Source organism: Leopardus geoffroyi, chromosome D4 (genome assembly GCF_018350155.1).
Source record: "Leopardus geoffroyi isolate Oge1 chromosome D4, O.geoffroyi_Oge1_pat1.0, whole genome shotgun sequence".
In the NCBI taxonomy this organism is placed as follows: domain Eukaryota; kingdom Metazoa; phylum Chordata; class Mammalia; order Carnivora; family Felidae; genus Leopardus; species Leopardus geoffroyi.
The window spans coordinates 19,674,615-19,698,180 of NC_059342.1; the positions used below are offsets into that span (position 1 = coordinate 19,674,615).

General features: G+C 41.9%; 1 protein-coding gene and 1 long non-coding RNA gene across 4 annotated transcripts in view; both read right to left on the reverse strand.

Moving 5' to 3' along the window:
• Positions 1–23,566, reverse strand: part of GNAQ (G protein subunit alpha q) — a 317,449-nt gene that overhangs the window by 259,255 nt on the left and 34,628 nt on the right. The gene's annotated exons all lie outside the window — the stretch shown is intronic.
• On the reverse strand, positions 6,495–22,045 carry LOC123593352. The gene is made up of 3 exons (XR_006710276.1): positions 22,035–22,045; positions 19,343–19,345; positions 6,495–17,066 (listed from the first exon to the last, which is right to left on the reverse strand). It is a non-coding gene; the product is annotated as an uncharacterized LOC123593352 (long non-coding RNA).

Here is a 23,566-nt window from a genome sequence, read left to right on the forward strand (position 1 = left end):
TACACTGTGTTCACTGACTGCAATTTAAATAAAAACTGTTTTTAAAAAGCTCTACATTCATGGTTTTTCAGACTTCCGTGATTCCGTCTTTGTCAAACAGAACTTTGTACAAAGATGCAAATGTCATCTATCTAGTGTTTATCTATGTTCTTTAGTAGTGACTACCCACATGTGCCTATTGAGCATTTGAATGGTAGTACAATTGAGGGACTGAATTTTAAATTTGTTATCTAATTTTAATTAAATTTAAACTGTCACATGTGGTTAATGGCTACTGTGATTAGTTCAAGTTTAGACAGGGCCTCTGAAATAGGAATGAGCATCATGGAAACAGACTTTGGCCTGAATCCAAGCTCTGCCACTTACTACCTAACAACCTTGAATTAATATTTCCCCAAGTATAAAGTAGCATACCCTTAGTGGGAGGAATGTCATGAAATCAAATATGATAAAGTAACCAAAGCTCCATTTCAGTCCATGTCAGTTTCCTTGTTATCAATGGTCAGAAGATAGTCGCCCTCCAATTTACACTCCTGCAAAGAAAACAACCGACAAACCAAAGCCTGGAACAACAGATGCCAAATTGCAAACGACACCCCGTTTCTGCAAAGTGGGGTTAAAATTTGCCATCTCTGTTGTGTGTGTTTCAGATTTTATTTTGAAGCAATCTCTTATGACCCAACATGAGGCTCAAATTCAGACAAACCCAAAATCAAGAGTCACATGTTCCATCAACTGAGCCAGCCAGGCACCCCGCCCCCCCATCTCTGTTTTATATATTTTTATATTCCTTGAATTTTTTTCTAATGTAACAAATTTTACTTTGATAAAATATATATATATAATGTATTATATGTATTATATGTATTATGTATGTATGTATAATATATGTAATATATATATATATATATATATATATATATATATATAGTATGTATATATGTATACATACATACATATAAAGTGCCATTCCAAAGTTTTGGGTTTTCTTCTGGTACTCCCAAGGAAGGAAGGGTAGCAAGGCAGACACAATACAGGTTGGTTCCCAGCCTTTGAGCAGGTGAAAGGGACAGTAATGTGGAACCGACAGCCAGTCTTGAAGTCTCTGACGCCTGCCAGTTCCATGTGTAGCCTGAATGCCCAAGGCTGCTAAGTACACTGCAATTAATTAGATTAACCAGGTTAATATCAGCGCCTGCCAGGCTGGAGCCCCTCCTCGTCCATTCCGGGGAGATGGGCCCTCCTGTGGTCACATGCTAAATTATTATCACGTACTTTTCTTTTATAAATGTATCAGTGATAAAGATAAATGACACCCGCCCACACTGGAAATTGAACTTTTCTGAAAGGCCATTTGACAAAATGTGTACTTAAAAATATTCATTACCTTTTGATCCAGTAATTACATTTGTAGGACTTTTGCCACAAGGGGAAGAAAAAAATCAGATAATTAAGCAAAGATGTCTATATAGGAAGGACTGCTCAGCATTTTATACAGTAGAGAATAGAGACAAGCTAAATAGTCACAAATCGAGAACTAGCTAAATAAATTAATAAATATTTAGATCATGAAATATTACATAACCCATGAAAATGATGCAGGTTAATTCTGATGTAGAAAAGTGTTCAGAATATTAAACATGTAGAATGACATCGGTTAAAATGACCTATGTAATTTATGTATATTTGTGTGTGTTTACACATAGGAAAAAGGCTTAGAAAGAAACAAACCAAAAGGTTTGTAACTGCTTTTCACTGAAGAGTAGGAATTCAGGTGATTGGCCTACTTACTGGCCATCTGTTACATTCTAAGTTTTTTAATTATTTAATATGTGCCCTGTATTAAATAATAAGAAAGGAAAAGAATAAATTTAAGGCTGCTGCTGGTGTCAGTTTTACAAGTGAGTTCTGCCAAACCTTTAATGAGGACCAAGTAATTCCTACATAAATTCTATCATAGCACACAGAAAAAAAATGGAAAAAAGTTTTAATCAGGTTAGCATAACAAACAAAAAATACTAAAGAAATTCTAGTTTATGAATATAGACATAAAATCATAAAAAGATGGCAAATTAGATTTGGTAATGTATTACTAGCATGATGAGTTATTCTAATAATTCAAGAATACTGTAATATTAGCATACATATAGAAATAAGTTATCACATACGTCAAAGTTGGACAAATAATCACCTCAATATAGAAGTATTGACTCTATTTCGGATTTTAAAGCAAAATAATTCTAGTAAACCGAGAGTACAAGTAACTACAATTAAAAAAAATCATTCTCGGGGCGCCTGGGTGGCACAGTCGGTTAAGCGTCCGACTTCAGCCAGGTCACGATCTCGCGGTCCGGGAGTTCGAGCCCCGCGTCAGGCTCTGGGCTGATGGCTCAGAGCCTGGAGCCTGTTTCCGATTCTGTGTCTCCCTCTCTCTCTGCCCCTCCCCCGTTCATGCTCTGTCTCTCTCTGTCCCAAAAATAAATAAACATTGAAAAAAAAAAAATTAAAAAAAAAATCATTCTCAAATTCTAATAGTAAAACACTAAAGATATTCCATGAAATTCAGGACCAAAATAAGGATGCCTACCATGGTGAGTATCACTGAACAGTGTACCGCAAGTTCTAGCCAAAATACTAAGAATTAGAATGGAAGTAAAATACCTGTGTTCATCCCAGCTATTACCAAAAGGTAAGAAATACCAAATGTTGGCAAGGATGTGGACAAAAGGGACCCCCTTGTGCACTGGAATGCAAATTAGGGCAGCTACTCTGGAAAACAGTATGGAGGTTCCTAAAAAATTAAAAATGGAACTACCATATAACCCAGTAATTCCACTACTGGGTAATTACCCAAAGAAAACAAAAACACTAATTCACAAAGACATATATATCCCTATATTCACTGCAGCATTATTTACAATAGCCAAGATATGGAAACAACCTAAGTATTCATCAATGGATGAATGGTTAAAGACAATGTGACACACACACACACACACACACACACACAATGTAATACTACTCATTCATTTAAAAAAAAAAAAAGAATGAGGGCACCTGGGTGGCTCAGTCAGTTAAGCATCTGACTCTTGATTTCAGCTCAGGTCATGATCTCACAATTCATGAGATCAAGCCTTGCATCAGGCTCTGTGCTGACAGCACAGAGTCTGCTTGGGATTCTCTCTCTCCCTCACTGTCTGTGTCTCTCTCTGTCTTAAAATAAATAAGTGAACATTAAAAAAAAAGGAATGAAATCTTGCTATTTGCAACAACATGGATAGATCTGAGGGCATTATGCTAAGTAAAGTACGTCAGAGAAAGACAAATACTGTATTGACCTCACAGGTGGAATTTAAACAACAACAACAAACTCAACAAACTCATACAGTCAACAGATTGGTGGTTTCCAGAGGCAGGGGGCAGAGGGTAGGAGCTGGGTAAACCGGGCAAAAGGAGCCAAAAGGCTGGAAAAAAAATTAAAATGAAAGAATGAAAGAAACACATACTAGAAACAAGACAAAATTGTTATGATTCAGGGATGATATAATTGCTATTCTTGAAAAAGACAAACTACTGAAAAACTATTACACAATTAAGAAAATTAAGAAATATTCCACAAATGTTTACACAGTACGTACCATGGTAAACCCTGAGGTAGGTGCTAGGGATACAACAGTGACAAAAATAGAGACCAGGGTGGATTTTAGAGTTTGATAAAATAAAACAAAACTATATGTTCTTCAGACTCTTTTTTTCCTGTGTTCATGAACAGAACAAATGCAGGCAACATCAGTTCCCATTTTTAGGCAATTTAGTAAACGAGCTTTTAAGCCCACTTATAAATGTACAAAAATCAACAGCTCTTCTATAATCGGCAAACACCAGTTACAAGATGTAATTTAAGAACAGTCTGTTCACTACAGCAATCAAAAACAAAATATAAAATATCTAGAAATAAATTTAACAGGAAAAGTGTAGGACCCATAGAAATACAAGTATAAGATTTCACTTACTGAGGTAAAAAAGAATAAAATCAGAGGAGGTGTTTTAAAAGGGGAGACCGGGGGAAGCATACCATGTTCCTGGATTGTAAAAGTGTGGATTTCCCCCAAATTAATCTATATATTTAGTGCGTTCACATTCAAAATACCAGTGTTTTTTAAGGAGTTGACAAAAGAATTATAAATTTCCCTTGAAGAATAATCGTGTGAAAATGGCCAGGAATTTTTTTTAAGGAAAACTGAAATGAACTGCTCCAAAAGAGAAGTTATGAGGGGCGCCTCGGTGGCTCCATCAGTTAAGCACCGACTTTGGCTCAGGTCATGATCTCGTGGTTCATGAGTTCGAGCCCCACGTCGGGCTCTGTGCTGACAGCTCTGAGCCTAGAGCCTGCTTCGGATCCTGTGTCTCCCTCTCTCTCTGCCCTGCCCCCGCTCACGCTGTGTCTGTCTCTCTCTCTCTCTCTCTCTGTCTCTCCCTCCCTCCCTCCTTCCTCCCTCTCTCCCTCAAAAATAAATAAACATTAAAAACTAAAAGATAAAGAGAAGCCATGATGTCATGCATGCATTTTCAGTCACAAATATATATGTAGCCTATGTATGTCTCCATCTCTCCACAACTCTCATGGCTGAGCAACTCCCCAAAAAGGAGACCTCAGAAGCCACCAGATGTGAATGAGAGCCACGCTAATGTGTGGGAGGACTGGCTGTCGGCACAAAGAACAGAACTTCACTGGGAAGGGTTCAAAAAGCACATTGAAACTTAAGCCACTTCTTTGATGGAAAAGTGGGGAACCTAGGAAACACAAAAACTGAGCAATCAATGAAAGTTGTTATTGGGTTCCTATAAGAAAATAAGGTAAAATTTCATTATCTCGCACAATCAATACTGTATGTTTGGATTCCTATGAAAACCTGAAATCAAATCGATAATATTTAGTAGTTACATTTACATCTCCTTTAAGTTTAAAACAACTTTTTTAAAGTTTACTTATTTTTGAGAGAGAGGAGGAGGAGAGAGAGAGAGAGAGAGAGAGAGAGAGCACGCGCGCGCACGCACAAACAGGGGAGGGGCAGACACACAGAGACACAGAATCCAAAGCAGGCTCCAGGCTCCGAGCTGTTAGCACAGAGCCCGACGCAGAGCTGGAACTCATGGACCAGGAAATCATGACCTGAGCCAAAGTTGGACGCTAAACCAACTGAGCCACCCAGGCACCCCTCCTTTAATTTTTAATAGCATCTTAAGAATATAACCCACTCACCTACCTATTTCTCAACCATTACCTGCCCCCAGTACTTTCCAAGAGGATGAAAATTCAACACGTGAAGAAGGAGAGGTGAGGCATGTTTTACAGATACAGACAAAGGGTTTTAAGGGACTGAAGAACTGGCCTTGGATCACAGAGCCAGTGAGCTGGAGCTAAGCTTCCAGCTTCTGGGCCTGAAACAGGAACCCTCCCAATTCCCTCCCGAGTGTCCACAGTCACAGAGCTAATGAGGTCCAGAGTGCCATAAAGTTACGAGCTTCTATCCCCTCGTGCACAGTCAGCTGTGTTCTGTTCTGAAACTACAGGCCGCATGCCCAAGTCAGACCAGACAGCAGTCTTTAAAAATTAAATATTGATTGTTCCAAGAGAGACCGATGATAATAACTAACACATGCCGTGCTTACTTTTGCCAGACACTGTTCCAAGGACTTCAAAGACACTTAGTCATGTAATCTTTACAGCACGCCTTATGAAACAGACACCAGTACAATCATATCCCAACTCCTAGATGATAAAACCGAGGCGCTGAGAGGCCACCTAACTTCCCCCAGGCCATAGGGGCCACTAATGGGAGAGCCCAGGGTTTCTGGGTTCTACTCCAGGGTTTATATTTTCTTTTTTTTTTTTTTTTTTTTTTTTCAACGTTTATTTATTTTTGGGACAGAGAGAGACAGAGCATGAACGGGGGAGGGGCAGAGAGAGAGGGAGACACAGAATCGGAAACAGGCTCCAGGCTCTGAGCCATCAGCCCAGAGCCTGACGCGGGGCTCGAACTCACAGACCGCGAGATCGTGACCTGGCTGAAGTCGGACGCTTAACCGACTGCGCCACCCAGGCGCCCCCAGGGTTTATATTTTCAATCGGGGTGCCTGGCCATGCCTGTAACCCAGAACTCCATCTCTCTGTGTATCCCAAGGCCAGCTAAGAGTCCTCTCTGTAATGCTACAATATGCATATGATGACCCAACCTAAATTACCCATGATAACGTTAAATTAATACAAATTGCAAAGCATGGTTAATTGCTGTTGTTACATTCTCTCCTGTAATGATTCATACAAAAGCACTGAGGTAAATCCCCACTGTACTTTGTTACATAGCTGGAAATATTCTTTTTTAATGTTTTTTATTTTTGAGAGAGAGAATGCACAAGAGAGGGGAGGGGCGGGGGTGGGGGGGGGGGTGGCGGGACAGAGGATCTGAAGCGGGCTCTGCCTGACAGCAGCAAGCCAGATGCAGGGCTCCAACCCAGAAACCGTGAGATCACGACCTGAGCTGAAGTCAGATGCTCAACTGACTGAGCCATCCAGGCGCCCCATAGCTGGAAATGTTCTTGTACAGTGTTTAGAATGATTCAAACTACAAAAGTCTAGTCTGAAAATAATAAAGTCAACCATCAGTGTGTGAAACCTTATTCTGGTGTCAGTCAGATCACCGTGATAAGCCTTCTCTGAATGGCCACAGCCGTGCTGGGATGGCCCTTGGTACATCCTGTCTCATACTCTTCATGAGTATTTATCATGTTAATCAAAATACAAGTTCCTTGAGACCAGGGGCCGTCCCACCAACCCTTGCAAAACACTTTGTACATAGGTACTAAACATATTTTTGGTGACCAGGGATTGAGTGTTAACTAAAACTATTTTATGGCAAACAAAAACATTTTAAGTCCTGTAAAACAATCGCAACAGCCACATTTAATCATGTTGACAATTAAGTTCTCACTGCTAGCGATGTCTCTAATTCATCACATTCAAGGAATGCTTGCTGGATACCAGGAATTGCAATGACTGCCTTATTTGAACTAAATCATTTAAGCCACACAATTGTCTTACGAGAGTGATCACGTTATATAAACACGCCCATTTCATGGATGAGGAAACTGAGGTGTAGAAAAATAAAGCAACTTAGCCAAGGTTCCGCTGCCAGTACTTGTCTCCCAAACCATTCCCTCTTCCACCACCACCCCTCTCCCCACCTGCTTAAGTTAGGCCACCAGGAGGCTTTTACGTACAGCTCAGCCCTCCCCATTATCTCATTTCCTAAACCACACATTAGTGCTAACTGGGTTCACTCTTCTTTTTTTTTTTTTTTTTTTAATATTTATTTATTTCTGAGAGAGAAATAGAGTGCAAGCAGGGGAGGGGCAGAGAGAGAGGGAGCCACAGAACCCAAAGCAGGCTCCAGGCTCCTCACTGTCAGCACAGAGCCCGACCCGGGGCTCAAACTCATGAACCACGAGATCATGACCTGAGCTAAGGTCGGGCGCTTAAGTGACTGAGCCACCCAGGCACCCCTGGGATCATTCTTTTCATAAAGGACAACAAAAAAGAGCAAGTCCTATAAAACCCACACTGCCATGAGGGCTTTGCCTCTGATACGATTCCTTTGAAGACCCTTTAGGAAGTATCCTCTGATCTTGGCATCAACCTCTGCTGAACAGTTTGTTTAAAGGACATCACAAATTGTTGAGGTGATAAGGTTTGTGGCTTCCGTGTTGAGCAAGTTGCTACGAAGTTCCATGCCCAATGTGAGATCCACTGACAGGCTCACAGACAGGCATATACAAGTTCATTCTGGTTCCACTTTTCTTCATACAGTTGTTTTGACTTGCTCGCCTACTTCTAACTTACATTATCTTGTAGGTGAGAGAGTGTCATTGAAACGCTTTGGGGACAAGATGCAAGACAGAGACAGTGCCCAGAAGAGGTACAGCTCATTTTCAACAATCCAGACAGAAGAACTACGGGGAGACAAGAGTTAGAGTCCTAACCAGAGGAAAGAGCTGGAGGTTCTCAGACTTTACCACCCAATAAATGGCTTCTAAAGTCTAGGCAGTCATTTCATTTCCTTTTCATTAGTTGGTAACGTTTGAAATACAAGAGATTTCACTTATAAATCCAGAGTCCTTGTTTTTCTTGAAAAACCGGAAGCTCTGTCAAGCCTGCTCTCCATACGTGGCAACAGCTGAAACTGAACAGCAACTTCAATGAGCTGTGAGATTTTAGTTTGCCAAAGTCCCCACCCAGAGGGTGCCACTCACTGAAAACCATCCACTCCAATCATGGTGGCGTCTCACTTTGCAGCCCGGGACTAAAGCCACAGTAACTCAATTCCTGACAGGAAAATGCGCGACTACAATTTTAGGCAAGGTTTTCCAGCTGCTGAGGGAACCTCAGAATACTCCCTTGTATTTCCTTTATTTCAAAACATGGGATTACTTACAAATTTGCCTGGATAGAGGGACAACAGATAAAGGCATCTATTTTCACAACCTTCTGAACCAGGAAGCATCCTTGAGCTACTGGCAGGAACTCCACAGTAAGTTCCTTCCCCAGCTGTTCCCTGGACTCCATTTCCCATCCCAAACCCTGTCACGGAACTGCTATTCCCAGGACCACTCAGACCAGGGCTAAAAGGGAAAATGGCCCCGTCAGGTCCTCGTTCTCCAGCGGCTCCCACCCCACCAAGAGGCCCTTCCTTGACTGCCCACCTGGAGGCGCCATGAACACAACAATCCACACTTCTCAAGGTCAAAACAAAACCAAGTCCCTTGAAAAACAACTGCTGTGGCCATTGTTCAACCCACAGGCATTTGGAGTGTTCATGCAGAAAAGTCGAAATTTTCCCTTGCAGGAAGTTCCTGGAAGGAAGTCGGTGCCCTGAAGCTGGGCCACTCCTCAGACCAGAGAAAACAAAGGCAGTCAATGCAGGCATCTATTCTCCAGAATGGCCGTAGCATCCTACATTACGAAGCAGGATCCCAAGGCGGCAGGAGCGTTACAGAGAACAGGTCCTGAGCTTTCCTGGCAGGCACGGTCTGGTCGCCAGAGCCTCTGACCTTGCACGTTTGAGGAAGGCTGGTAGTTTTCTGCCACATGAATCCAGCTCAAGACTTGAATGTGACTGTGGATCTAAGTCCTTCGCCACCCCACCCCAACCTACCGTTGTCCAAAGCCTTCCGCCATTAGCCACAGCAGTCCTTGGTGGCTTGGTAATAGTGGCAATGGAATAGTGTGGAAAGGTATTCTTGAGACTCTGCATCCACAATTATTAAAATCTTCTCTCTTAAATCATCTTAAAAGTAATGCATAGGCAGTTAAGTTTTTCCAAACAGAACCAGGTGATAGTAAGTGGTAAGTAAGTGTCCCTGGGCCCACGGTCCCCATTTCCACTCCTTTCCGTTATTATTGTTTTTACACTCTTTGTGGTTATCAGCTTAACCAAATAACAGGCTGGTCTCTCTTCTTGATTTGTCAACCTCGGCCTGCCTGCCTCCCTCCCTCATATCTAACTCATTCACACTTCCTTCACCTCTAATTCTCCCCTAGTTTTCTTGATTATGCTATTTTTAGCTCTTCAATTGGTCAGCTCTGTTTCTTGTTTCAGCAGCCTGGCACGGTGTATCTTGACATCCCACCATGTAAGAGAAAGAAATTAGCATCTCGAAACAAATTAGCATCCTCTACAGCCTCTTTTCTTCCTGCGGTCTAGCCATGGACTTCTGTCAGTGGAAAGAAGGGACTCTTTCTGCACTGCCAGGTTTTTAGGCCTTGGTTTGTTTTCTCTATCGTTAGAATTACGTCTTGTCTTGTGTGGAGATTAACCAGCAGACTCTTTAGCTACATTTACAACATTATGATTACGTAAATTGGACTTCCTGCAGGATCAAGAGCAGGTCTCAACTCCTGGAGAAGGAAATACAATTCTAAGACTGTGAACTTGGCTAAACCTCAGGGTTAAATGGGTTCTTTTCTTACATTCCATTAAATGCTCAAAATTATATAATACCACACCTTAGATTGCTTTTATTTTCACTTTTTTTTTTTTTTTTTAGTTTATTTATTTAATTTTGAGAGAGACATAGTGTGCGAACAGGGGAGGGGCAGATAGAGAGGGGAAGAGAAGCCCAAGAAGACTCCGGGCAGTCAGCACAGAGCCCTACTCCGGGCTGGAACTCGCAAACTGGAAGATCATGACCTGAGGCGAAATCAAGAGTCGGAGGCTTAAGCGACTGAGCCACCCAGGTGCTCCTTATTTCCACATATTTTAAAAAGACATATGCAACGATTACTTTATTATCCACTTTTTTTTTCACCAAAACTACCTTCGCATGGCCTCACCACAATCAGATATTTATCCCTTCCTAATAAAGAAGTGTACAACTGTGAAAGCACAAGGGAACAGTTATTGAGCTAAATAATTAAGCCCATAACAAGCACTCCTGAGGCCCAAAGGCTCCAAGGCGTATGCCCGAGGGAAGGACTGGCACCTGGTGCAAGAGATAACTCACCTGGCATGGCTACCAGCTCTTTGTTTCTCCTGTGTGAAGTCTGGCTCAATGATTTAGCTTCTGGACTATCTGATTGTTGTTACTGTTTATTTGCTCAAAACAAAACACCAACAACATATTGAAAAATTAAAAACATAGACTGTCTTAAATTATGTCCTTGGAAAATCTTATGAAACAGAAAATAGGTCACAACACCTAGCAGAGAGAAAAAATTGCTTGTTCCAGGAGATAAATTAATTTCTGAAACAGGCAAAAGTTACAGGAAAAGCAATGCAGCACAGTAAAAAGAGCCATGGTGTGGGGGTAAGACACAGCTGAGTTTAAATCCTGGATCAACTATGTTTCTTGCGGCCTGACCTGACACTTTGGAGGAGTCCCTGAAGCTCTCCGAACCTATTTCCTGATCTGTAAACAGACGTAACACCACCTCTTTTGCAGGGGTACTGAGATGGTGTGTATAACATCAACAAAGGACAGTCCCTGTAGCTTATAAATCAGTGCTTGATAACACCAGACCTTACATGTCCAGGATCAAGTATCTCTCTAATTAGCTACAATAAATGAAGACCACGCATCAAGCTGTATTTATTCAGATCCTAGGAAGGGAAAGAAAGGGGGAGTGGCGGGCAGATATTACTAAGAATCTAATCATAAAACTAAAAGAAATGTACAAAATGAAGACAAGACATACAATACTAGACAAAAATTTGGTTACGGGTAATGGTACTACAAAATTCTTTTATAATCAGACTCCCTGGAAAAAAAAAATTTTTAAGTACCTTCTTTGATTATAATTCTGAACTTGACCTTAGTATGTTAAGATGTTTTGACCAGCAAGATATAAACCTTACCGTGGACAATTAAGAAGTCATTCCAAAAGATACCACTTTGCTAGTAAAAAAGAAAAAAAATCCATAATTCACAATTTATTCAAATATATGGTTTAAAAAAAAGAAAAAGATTTTGCATGAATCACTGTTGCAAAATTATGAATTCTAGAATTCATATCTGGTTGCAAAATTATGAATTCTAGAATTCTGGACAATGAATACTCCCACATGTTGTACCTGTGTGTGTGTGTATAAGAATCAGGCACAGAAACACGGTGTCACTAAAGCGTCTTCCTCAAAACTGTGGCACTAATCCAAGCTCCACCTCTCACAGTTACATGGAATTCACTTTCTGAAATCTAAACATTCTCTTCTTCAATTTCCTTGCACCTGCTTAATCCATGCTATACAGTGATGTAAACTTTAAATGATTTCTAGCCAAAAAATATTACTAGACTCCTACGTGCTTACAAAAATAGCTTCTGTTTGAAAGTGAGTGGTTAAGTGTTAGGATCTAGACCACCATCTAAATGCATGAAATTTTCCATATTTATTTAATTATACTAGTATGTAATATTATTAGTAAGCCTTTTCTTCCATCATTCCATTGGTCTTGCACTGTTCCTCCATAAGGTTAATGTTAAACCTTCTTTGTATTTCTACTCACTGCCAATATTCTGCCATGTAACAGTATTTCTTCCAATCAGTCAAGAAGGGGGTGGGGGGGGGGGAATGGGGAGTACTTAAAATGTTCTGTCTTTTGATCATCAAAAGAAGGGAAGGGAGAAAGAAAATAAATCCAGTCATTTTGTTTATGAAGGTGACATCTTCAACTATTTCGGAAAGGCACTGCAACATATGCCTCCTGAGCATTTCCTTTGTGGGAGGCAACTGACAAAATCCAATCCTGCCAAACAGCACAGTCGGGGAGCCTTGATGGCAGGAGGCAGGGACAGCTACAGGACCCCAGAGCAGACTGAGGCAGGTGTAAATGTAGAGGGACAAAAATCACATTTACCGTGACCCAAGTCAGTTCATAGCTGGTCATGCACTCCCAGCTTATATGTTCTGTTTTAGAGACCAAGTAAAAGTCCAGTGGGCTGATGTGGTGTTATCCTCGGGTGCCTGGGTGGCTCACCCAGGTAAGTATCCAACTCTTGATTTCAGCTCAGGTCATGATCTCAGGGTCACGGGATCAAGCCCCGCATCGGGCTCCGTGCTGAGCATGGAGGCTGCTTGGGATTCTCTCTCTCCCTCTCTGTCTGCTCCTCTCCCACTTGCACTCTCTCCATCTCTCTCAAAATAAATAAATAAACATTTTTTTTAAATAAAAATAAAATACCCCTTTTGCCAATCTCAACTTAAATCTCATTTTTCTCGTGTTTCATAGTTCTATCTTGCATCCCTAGTCTTAAAGAAAAAGCTATCAGGCACTTCTCAAGACCTTATTAACCAGGTACTCATCCTTGGTCCAGATCCCTTTTCCCACAGCACAGAAGCCACCGACCTGCCGAGTTTCTACCCTGCTATTCAATTCCACCTTCATTAGAATTCCACATCACTTCCATATGGCTAGTTAACTGCCTAACCATCCATAAGAGTGAGTCTCAATTATGGAATTATAAATGCAGTTAATTAACTGACTCGCTAGGTTTGAGGAGAGTGTTTCTGTGTTTAGCCTCCTGAGGTAGGCACGTCTCTTGGGATGCGGTTCAGGTTCCCACCTGGAGGCTGGGCCACATCTAAACCCTCCCAGGCCGACAACGCACAAACCTGCTGTTCACTCCTGTCGCTCGCCTTTGCCAAGTATGGCTACCGTTACTGGCCACATTTCACACACACTCATCGTGTTTGCGTGCTTAGGGAAAGTTTCTTCTGCAGAAGAGACATTTTTAGCAAAGCAGTATCACTATTCTCAGAAAGCTTTATGAAAAGGAAATGATCCTAGTCTTTATAAGGAGCCACTTCTGACACACACTATTAAAAAACAAAACAAAACAAAACAAAACAAAACAGGGAAACATCTGACTGCAGGTGTTGGCAAAAAGAAAAAATAAAAAGTGAATCTTCTTATTTAAGAAGTGGGTAGGTTAAAGACCGATCAATTATGGTAATAACATTATGGGCTCCTGAAACCTCATGGGAAATTCTACACCTTTTCATGGAGTTGGCTGAATATAAGAGACAGATATACCCAAGAGGAGGAGGGAGACTACAGCCCTGCCTTATCGTGGTTAGGCGAACGTCAGCTTTTCTGAGAATATGAACTTCTTGAAAAGCTTGTTCAGAGGTATTTACAGCATCTTACCATTTCAAGGCAACAAAAATGCCATCAAATATTCATTGGGCAGTAGTGGAAAATGCATTCTCATTAATGAATCCTTTACCTAAATCCCGTGTTTGGTCTAAAACACCAAAACCCAAAACCAAATCTAAGTGTTAACAAGAGAAACGTTTTTTGGAGAAGCGTCATAAAGAAAAGACGTACGTGGGTCTCCAACTGGTACCTGCATAATATACCAATGCCTGAACCCTTCAAATATTTCAACTCTGCACTCTGCCATACTGAAGGACCAAATACGAAAGAAACGGTGTCTCTTTCCACACCTTCTACATAGGGACAGGCATTTTGGTTTTAACTTAACAGCTAATTTAACTTAACAGCTAATTTAACTTAACAGCTAATAGAATACTCACATACTCACTACCATACTCACATATGGTAGTAACACTTACTTAATATACATTTATAGAGAGCTGAACATCAACAGCAAGCATAGTCTCACAGAAAGCAACTGCATCCTTGTTTTTTTCAAACGTTCTTTAAAAGGGGGGTACCTACCTTTTAGTAGCCAGTTCAAGCTGTGAAAAATCTTCTAAGGGAAGGTGCAGATGTGACTATTTATTCACTTCCAAATTCCGCTGTGGGTAGCCTCGGGCATGTCCACAACCCTTCCGTCCTCAGCCTGCTGGGAGACGTCTCCTCACACAGCCAGCCAGCCTCACCCCTCACTTCTCCAGGGGACCCTGGGAGAATGGTGTGGCCTTGGGCCTCTTCAAAGAGCTATTTGCCTCACTCCTCAGTTGGCAGCTGTGCCCTTAGCTTCTTTCTCTCAAGGCCCTCTGCCTGTAGGGGGTTTGGCGGATTTATGAGCAGTCGGTCTGTGATCACTTTCTCGCATTTTATGGAAACCCAGCAAATGTGTTAGTGACCGATGCACGTAAAATCAGCATCACTGGCACGTCTGGTCTTGGCTTTGCTATCATCAACAGAAGAGTTTGGTGACTCAAGGGACCTTTCACCCTGACCCACTCTCTTAGGGAGATTCTTCCCTGGGAAGTCACAGTCTGAACTTAATGTCGGGGACAGCAGGCTTGACTGGGATCCGCAGCATATGGGTCACTGTGCTCAGCAGTGGGGGGATACCAAAAATAGTAAAGACTAATCTTTTATCCTGTCCTCCAAGGAATATCTCCCTCCCCTCAAAAATCATCTTGGTCACTGCCTTAATGCAAATAGAAAAACAACAAGCGGTCCGGTATCCAAGCAGGGCACCGCCAGGAAGTTGTCGAACCTCAGGTCAATTACCCGTGTAACTATTATGAAGAGCCTTACTGATGAAATCGTTAGCCATGTCCTTGGAACATATGAGATTCTGAAAAGGATAAATTCATTACATTTTTATTTTCTTTAGAACATTTTTACCGGGGAGCCTGGGTGGCTCCGTCGGTTAAGGTTCCAACTTTGGCTTAGGCCATGATCTCACTGTTCATGAGTTCGAGCCCCGACTCGGGCTCTGTGCTGACAGCTCAGAGCCTGGAGTCTGCTTTGGATTCTGTGTCTCCCTCTCTCTCCGCCCCTCCCCCACTCATATTTTGTCTCTCTCTCTCTCTCTCTCTCTCTCAAAAATAAACATTAAAAAAAGGAATCTACAAATTAATATGCTTTACTGTCTTAAAATATCTTTTTTTCAACATCATGAAAAAAACTCCCTTCACACAACATCACATCCCTAAAAGTTGGCCCATGGAGAACAGACAGGTAAATTGCCAGTCTATTCTGAAAAGAAATTGGGTCAAAATTTGAAGAAGAAAAAAAAAAGCTAGCTATGAGTAACCTTTTAGGTAATATTTGTAAGTATAGGCTAGAGCCCTGAAGTAGATTTGTTTAAGCTTCTGAAGCTCTCTGCCATCACAGACTTATCACAATAACGTTCAAATGTGTGGGATGAAGTCATGATAATTACGGCGTCCCCAGGACCTGTAGGAACTGAGCCGCAGCGCTAACCCCATGCGGATCCTGGAGTGTTACGTGCGGCAGCCTTCTCGGGGGAACTGCAGTTTTAACAGATGCATTTCAGGAATGCAGGTGCTATGATGTAGTGCTTCCTTCTACACCCTGAGCAGAGCCAGGGAGAAAAACAGCCTGACTGACCACGGAAGCCGACAAAGGGACCAAGCTTCTGAGTCAATAATGGAAGGATCCTCACACCTGGCTGGATTCAGGCATCTGAGAGCTCAGGGGAGAAGGCGGAGAATTTGACATCAAGTCGGCTACCATTTGCGGGTCCTGACACCCGGACACCATGGCAAAGAAATGGCAATTCTATGGTGTGGACATAAACTAGTTGCTCTAAAATGGTTTTCAAAAGAGTCTGCGGAGGTTTGGGTTTGTTTGGTTTTCCTCCTATAGAAACCCGTATCACTTGAGACGATGGAAGAAGCTGAAGCAATTAATTGTGAGCAGTCATCTTTGCAGAACCCATATTCCACAGACTAAAGACGAGCTGTATGCCACTCATTACATGCTATTAACAGGTACAAGGGATTAACGGTGCAAAAACACTATAAGCAACCGGGTGTTGCTAGATTAGCGCAAGCGAATTTTTAAAAACCACCATCATTCAATGCAAATTTAAACCAACTTTGATCTTGTTGATACGGCATGAAGACTTTTTTTTTTTTCCTATTTTTGTGTTTTCCTCTAACAGTCTGACTTGACACAGCCTTACGATTTGAAACACGGAGACCAAAAAGCATAAACCACCTCTACTGCCGTGGCTATCTCCCGGAATTTCCTAGCATTACAGTAAATCTCGCATCAGTATTTGCTTATTCTTCCACCGTGTGGATTACAGCCACCGCCACTCCTTCCCCTCGTCCCATAGCTGCTGCCTCAATATCCTGGTCACACGTGCTATTTGCACACACACACACACACACACACACACACACTCCATGCAACAGAACCCTGTTGCCCTAAGCAACACTGCTTGCCTGATATAAACTGCCATTCTCTTTCTAGAACCTCTGCATCTTATTAAACTTCCCAGTGTTGTGGACCCTGTTACAGAGATCCAGATTTGACCTTCGAGGCTCCCTGTGACTACTGCTAATGAAAGCCAGAAACAATCTCCTGAAAGCAGGACTCTCACACCTACTCAAAGGTCATGCCTTGAGTTTCTATAAGAGGTCCACCCTGGCCTGTTTCAGCATGACTCCCTCACCCACTGCCTACTTTTTTTTCTTTTTCCTCAGAGTTTTGATCATGGGTTTTCATTTATTTACATGTGTCCTGGTTAAATGTCTGCTTCTCCTACTTGCTTGCAAGATTCATGAGGATACTCTGTTTTCTATCACTATATGCCTAGCTCTTAACGCAGTATCTGGCACATGCTCAAAGAAATTTTAAGATTTGATTTATTCTTTTAAGTAAACTCCACAGAACCCAACATGGGGCTCGAACTTAAACCCAAAGATCAAGAGTTGCATGCTCTACGAACCGAGCCAGCCAGGCACCCCAGAAATATTGTCTAAGCGACAGACGCTACTCAGGGTGCAAAGGTGCAAAGGTTCAATCTGTCAAAGCTGGTTACTACCATTGCCTTATGCATCTTTCGTCTGGAAATGCGACTAACCTGTTCTACCCGTGTTCTTAGTGGCTGGTTAGTCTGACTTAGTTTTCGCTTCTTGGTCGGCCATCATGCTGCTGGGGGAGCAGAAACAGTATCAATTCGATATGAAGCTCCGCCTTCACTGGGCTTATCATCTACGAGCAGCACCATGCAAAAACTACATAAGGGTCAATATTATCTGGAGTGTTTCTCTGGGTCTGCACAGTCATCAACACATGGAAGCTTCTGGGTGACCATCTTCAAGACTTCTGCAATGCTTGAAGCCAGACTGGAAAAGTTTTCTCACAGTTAAGAATTACATCTAGCTTCCACATTTTGAGGAATGTCAGACTATAAGATGCCGAACAAAACCACAAAACTGTGATTCACCCCAAGTGATAGGGAGGGGCTGAACATCCCTCACCTGGCAGAGGCATCTAAATTTAGGAGGTCTGCCAAGTAAGCAATGCTGTGTTCCTGTCAATCTCCCTCAGGGTCCACAGCCAGGGCTGTGGTCTGTGGACGAATCGCTCAATCATCTGGCCAACGGTATTTACTAAGCCATCGTGTTGGGTCCCATTCTGGCACATGGGGTCTAGCAATACACAAAACCAGACAAAACCTCTCACGGAGCTTCTAGTAGGTGGAGACAAACACCAGGCCAATAAATGAACAGGGAACGCACCAGGCTGGTTCTGCTGGGGGAGCAGTCCGGGATGGACATACGTCAAAGGCGAAGTCCTGAAAATGGAACGGAAGTGCTGATGGGTTCGAGGAACAGTAAGCGGGATGGAACGAGGAGCAGAGTGGAGAAAGAGAAGAGTAAAAGGTGACAGTGTCAGGGAATGGAGGGGAGGGAGGCAGGGACAGAGAAGGTAGACAAGTACATCCTCTAAAAGTTTAGCTTCTACTCCCATAGGAAGCCCCCAGATGGCTCTCAGCAGAGCAGTCATAAAGCTGCATTTTGCTTGAACAGGATAACCAACTGCAGTGAGAAGAATTAACTGGGAGGGAGGGAGACAGGGAAAGGGAACTTCCTTTAACACCTGCCACACTGCAAATAGTAAAGCTTGTGTTCCACATTGCAACCAAAAGGCATGCTGGAGCATGTGATTCATCTGCCCAAGGACTGGATTAAGCACCTTTCCACCAATAGAGGCCAGAATCACTCCTTATTCATGTTTCTTCTTTTGAAGGAAGATGATATATCAAGATTGGACAGTCCTGGTTTCCATGCCCACCTGCCACCCTTGTAGGATGGGAGCATGGACCAGGTAGGTTTCCTCCTTTAAAAAAATGGGGGCACCTGGGCAGCTAGGTCGGTTAAGCATCAGACTTTGGCTCAGGTCATGATCTCACGGTTCGTAAATTCCAGCCCTGCATCAGGCTCTGTGCTGACAGCTCAGAGCCTGGAGCCTGCTTCAGATTCTGTGTCTCCCTCTCTCTATGCCCCTCCTCAGCTCGCACTCGGTCTCTCTCTCACTATCTCAAAGATAAACAAACATTAAAAAAAATTTTTTTAATTAAAAAAAAAAGTGGGGGGTGCACCTCAGTTAGTTAAGCATCCAACTCTTGATTTCAGCTCAGGTCATGATCTCACAGTTCGTGGGATCAAGCCCAACATTGGGCTCTGTGCTCTGCTTGGAATTCTCTCTCTCCCTCTCTCTCTGCCCCTCCCCTGCTCTCTCTCTCCCTCTCTCTGTCTCTCAAAATAAGGAAACATTTTTTTAAAAAAAGATGAACATACCACTCATTGGGCATGGGGCCTGGCAGAACATGCAGGTGATGAATAAAGGAGAGGTGTTACCATTATCATTTTAGTGACAATGATGGGAGACCCCAAAGTTTTGTCAAAAATCCACACATTGCAAGATTCTATGAAGACACAATAGTATCTTTCTCACTAATCTCACTGCCAAACCCTCTTTCAAGTACGAGTGACTTTTTTGAAAGCCGATTCAAGTCTAAATACTCGTATTTCATCTGGACATTACTTCATGAGATTTAGCAAGGAAGCCAACAGCTGTCCCAAACAGATCAAAGATGAGTTTCAGCTACGGACTTCCAACTCCCTCACTCTTGGTGAAAAAGATAAAATGATGTTCAACCCCAACCCAGTGCCAAATGCTGTAATTGCTCTATTCGGGATATTTTTCAAGATAAATTCTTATTTTTTAGCAAAATGTATCTTCTCTTTACAAAAATACCTACAAAAATATTAATTTTTAAAGTAACCTAGAAAACCAAAGGTTTCATTTGATGGACACATTTTATCGTGTTTTTAAGAACTCAGGCTTTTCCATCATGTTCCATCATGTACCGGATACCTCTGGTTGCCTACTCAACACCCACTCCCCTTTAACCCTTGCTAGCAAAGCTAGTGTGTCCATCCCGTCACACACTTCAAGGGATGGTGGGTGACCTTGCTCTCAGTTCACGTGTGAATCCTGAATGAGACGATCACTATGTCCAAGGTCTGGTTCCCCGTCAAGTGAGCCAACCCCGGAGGCAGGTCTGACTCTCAGACTCAAAACAGGATTGAATATTGATACTGGTGGTGGCTATGTGTTGGAGGGACACTGGGGAAGTGTGCCTTGCTCCCAAAAAGGAAAACGCCAGAAGAAGAGACCTTTCTGTCTCTGCTTTTGCTACATCCGGATAAGGAGTTGGAAAGTGTGGCTGGTGCTGCTATGAGCGTAAAGCAAAAAGAATCTCACAGAAGCAGGAGCCACTGAGAACCAGAGCACTGCACTGGGACATCTGGAGCCTTCTCTACCTCTGGACCACTTGTTACGTGAAAGAATTAATTTCCTCCTTGCTGAAGCCAATTAGAATCGGGTGTTTCTGCTACCAACAGCTTGCTAAAACATTGTTTTAATACATTACTACTAATTTTCTTTTCATCCAGTACTACTGCTGAAAATGTTTTGATACATGACATCACATTTGTACAAAAAAAAAAACAAAGAGATGCCCTTTTTCCCCTCACTTCTTTTTATCGTAAGTGTAATGTACATTCCCTTCTGAAAATCATTTTTTAAATCTCATAAATGACTTGAGTAAAGTCTGAGTTTTTCCTAAACCATGTCTCTATTTATATGAAACTTACACGTATTTCAGTTTGGTTATTTACAAAAGCTAATGAAAACTCTGTGCCCACATATGTTCATGGTATTTTGATAACTAGAAGGTTGGAAAGATTTCCTGCAAACTCTGAGTTGTGCTTTTATTCTGGAGGTATTCAGGGCCTCACGGGTTTATAGGATTTCTGTGGAAAATGAGTTTCTTTTGAGCTTTTTTCCTGAGTCCTTCCCAAAGGCATCAGGCTTTCCACACTTTTCCCTGAGCATCTGAAGAAACTCACGGGGGGGTTGTGAGCACACGCAGACAAACACACACGTGTGTAAACCTAACGTTATCACAAGTTCTGTCTTTGGAGCCAGCAGTCTAAGTATAAAAAGGAGTTGGAATCCAAAACCTTTGCCTAGCCAGTTTTCTAGATGACAGAGGTCCTGAAAAATGGACTCACAGAAGTTGAGAGTAGTTGTGGTATGCCAACAGACGGTGCTTCCGGCCTTTCAGCACACAAAGAGAAGATGTTTATTTGCTTGCTTTCTTAGACACACATGACCTAAGAAAGCATTCCTCACATACCTCCATGTTGACCTTTTTTTATATGTACAAAAGCAAATCTCTACTGGAGTCAGTTATCTCAATGCCAAATGAATTTCCTTCGACATGTATTTGATAGAGTCCTGTTAATTTCGGCTTTCAAGGCAACTTATACACTCAAGCGATAGAAACTGCTTTCAATCTCCACAATAGAGTCTGCACAAAGTAAAACAAAGACTTTTTGCTTCTCCACTCGTTTGAGAATATTTGCCATTTATAGTTGACATATGGCTGTTCAGCCCTTGCAGCTGGCATAGCCCTTGCTCAGTCGGAGAACCCTTCGCGGTAAAGCAGGTGCTTGTCAATGGTGCTGGGACGCTCTGGTGACTTAGGAGGCTCACCACAGTAAATCGATCACTTCAGGAGATACACGCTTCCATTTTACCCTTTTTCTGTCAGTGCTATTTCTCACCATAGCAGAAAGAATATATTCAAGGTAGGAAACCACTGTGGAATGGAAACGGCCTCAAACGCCAGCAGAGGCCTCAAGTCAGACATGTTGTAATAATAAATAGTACAGTCCTTGATGGGGACCAGCAGGGCAACAAGCAGCACAAGACAGAACTGCTGTGAGAACCAACTTTTCAACACTCCATCCTCTTGTCTTCACCATCCTACCCATTACCTTCTTAGCTCCTTTCAGAATTCCATTCCCTCTTGGTTTGCCTCTCTTCATTTTTTTCCTGCCATTGTCCTCTGCAAAGTTGAACCATGCAAGAAACACTTAAAACTGACAAGTCAATTGCTTTCATTTCCACGAGAACGTGAATGTTTCCCATTGGGCTTCTGGCATTTACGTCACACACACCTGAGTCAATGATTGATTGGAAGGACTAAGGTCACCAAATGCTATGTATCTTGCTTTATAGGACTGAGTTTTATTCTGAAAACAAAGAATTAGAAACACGGAAATATATTTTGTGATTTTTTTTTTAAGCCTCTTGGACTTTTGAGTGACAGAGGACAATGATCTGGCAAAAGGCCCAGAAGTAGAAGAACAATTCCTAAAAAATGAAGATGGAAAATTCTTTTTAATTTTTTTTTTACATTTATTTATTTTTGAGAGACAGAGAGTGACAGAGCACAAGTGGGGGAGGGGCAGAGATAGAAGGAGACACAGAATCCAAAGTAGGCTCCAGGCTCCGAGCTGTCAGCACAGAGCCCGATGCAGGGCTCAAACTCACAAACCTTGGGACATGACCTGAGCCGAAGTCGGACGCTTAACCGACTGAGCCACCCAGGCGCCCCTAAGATGGAAAATTCTTAATCCATGTAACCCCAACAGAAGGTATGAAAACAATTTATTTTGTTTCTATAACTTTTCAAAAGCTAGGAGATCTGAAACAAAAGAGAGAAGAGGTGGATTTTAGGTGGAATTAATTTTTTATTATTTCCCTACTATAATATTAAAACATCCCTAATCTATAAAGCACATTCCAATACTGTTAGTTTGAATATCTGACTATCTTAATGGCAACCTCATATAAAATGCATGGTGACTTCATTTGCATTAGAAGCTCTTAAATTCAAGGCAAGTCAACTTAATTTAGCTCTAAATATGCCCTACAAGTCTAAACCACAAAATTTATGGTTTGCCTTCTCACGGAGAAATATGCTTTGATACCCAATTTTTTAAATTAGTTGTCAGAAAACCTATCTAACGGCTGATATATAAGTAGACTATATCAGATATTCCAGATTTGTCTTCGCTATAAGCAAAACTAAGCAAATAACAAAGGAATATCAACACACTTGATTTATGTATGTATTGACCTAATGAGGAAAAGTCCAGATAAATTTATAATTTATTATAAAGTATTCACTTTTATAGTATTATTTGAAATACTGTCAACGGGAAAAAAATATTTCAAGACTAGTTTAGCTGTAAAGTATCATTTTGCAATGATTTATGTCAAATTCAAGGTAGTTCATAAAATCATACTTTAAGCTAGTGAGGTCTGAAAACAAAGACTAGGGGAAAACCCTTAGGAAGTGAGGAAATATTTTAATTTTCCCTAGTGAAGTCCTGTTACTTCAAATACGCGAAGTTTGTTGTAGACAAGGCATATCTGTAGTTATTTCTGGATGCCAGAAACACATTAATACTCTCTAATGACTTAATCAGCCTTATTACTCTGCTTGCTTTCTCTTTATGATGAGATGTCTATGAATCTGTTACTATCCCTTCAGAATTGTGTGGGACATTTCATCCACCCTTCCTAATGGTCTGCTATCACTTCAGATTCACCTATTTGGTGATGTGCAACCGTACTGATTTCACTGTGAGAAGCTTCTGCTTCCAGACCCGCTTACGACACACCTCAATCACTAACAACATTCCAAAGCCAAAGTCCCCTTCCTCCCTGCCCTCAACATGGACCACAATTTTCTACTTTCATCTAGACTGAACTACTTCTTTGCTTTCCTATGTTTCAGCTTACTTTTACCCCCTGCCCCTTTCCAAATCATCAACTTCCCTCCTGCAGGACTTTTTAAAAACTCTGACCTGAAAAACCCAAAGTAGTCCCATGGCGTATCTTTATCAGCCGCTTCTTGGGGCTGGGTCTAAATACGGAGCATATATGACCAACGCGGGGTTCAGCTGAAAGA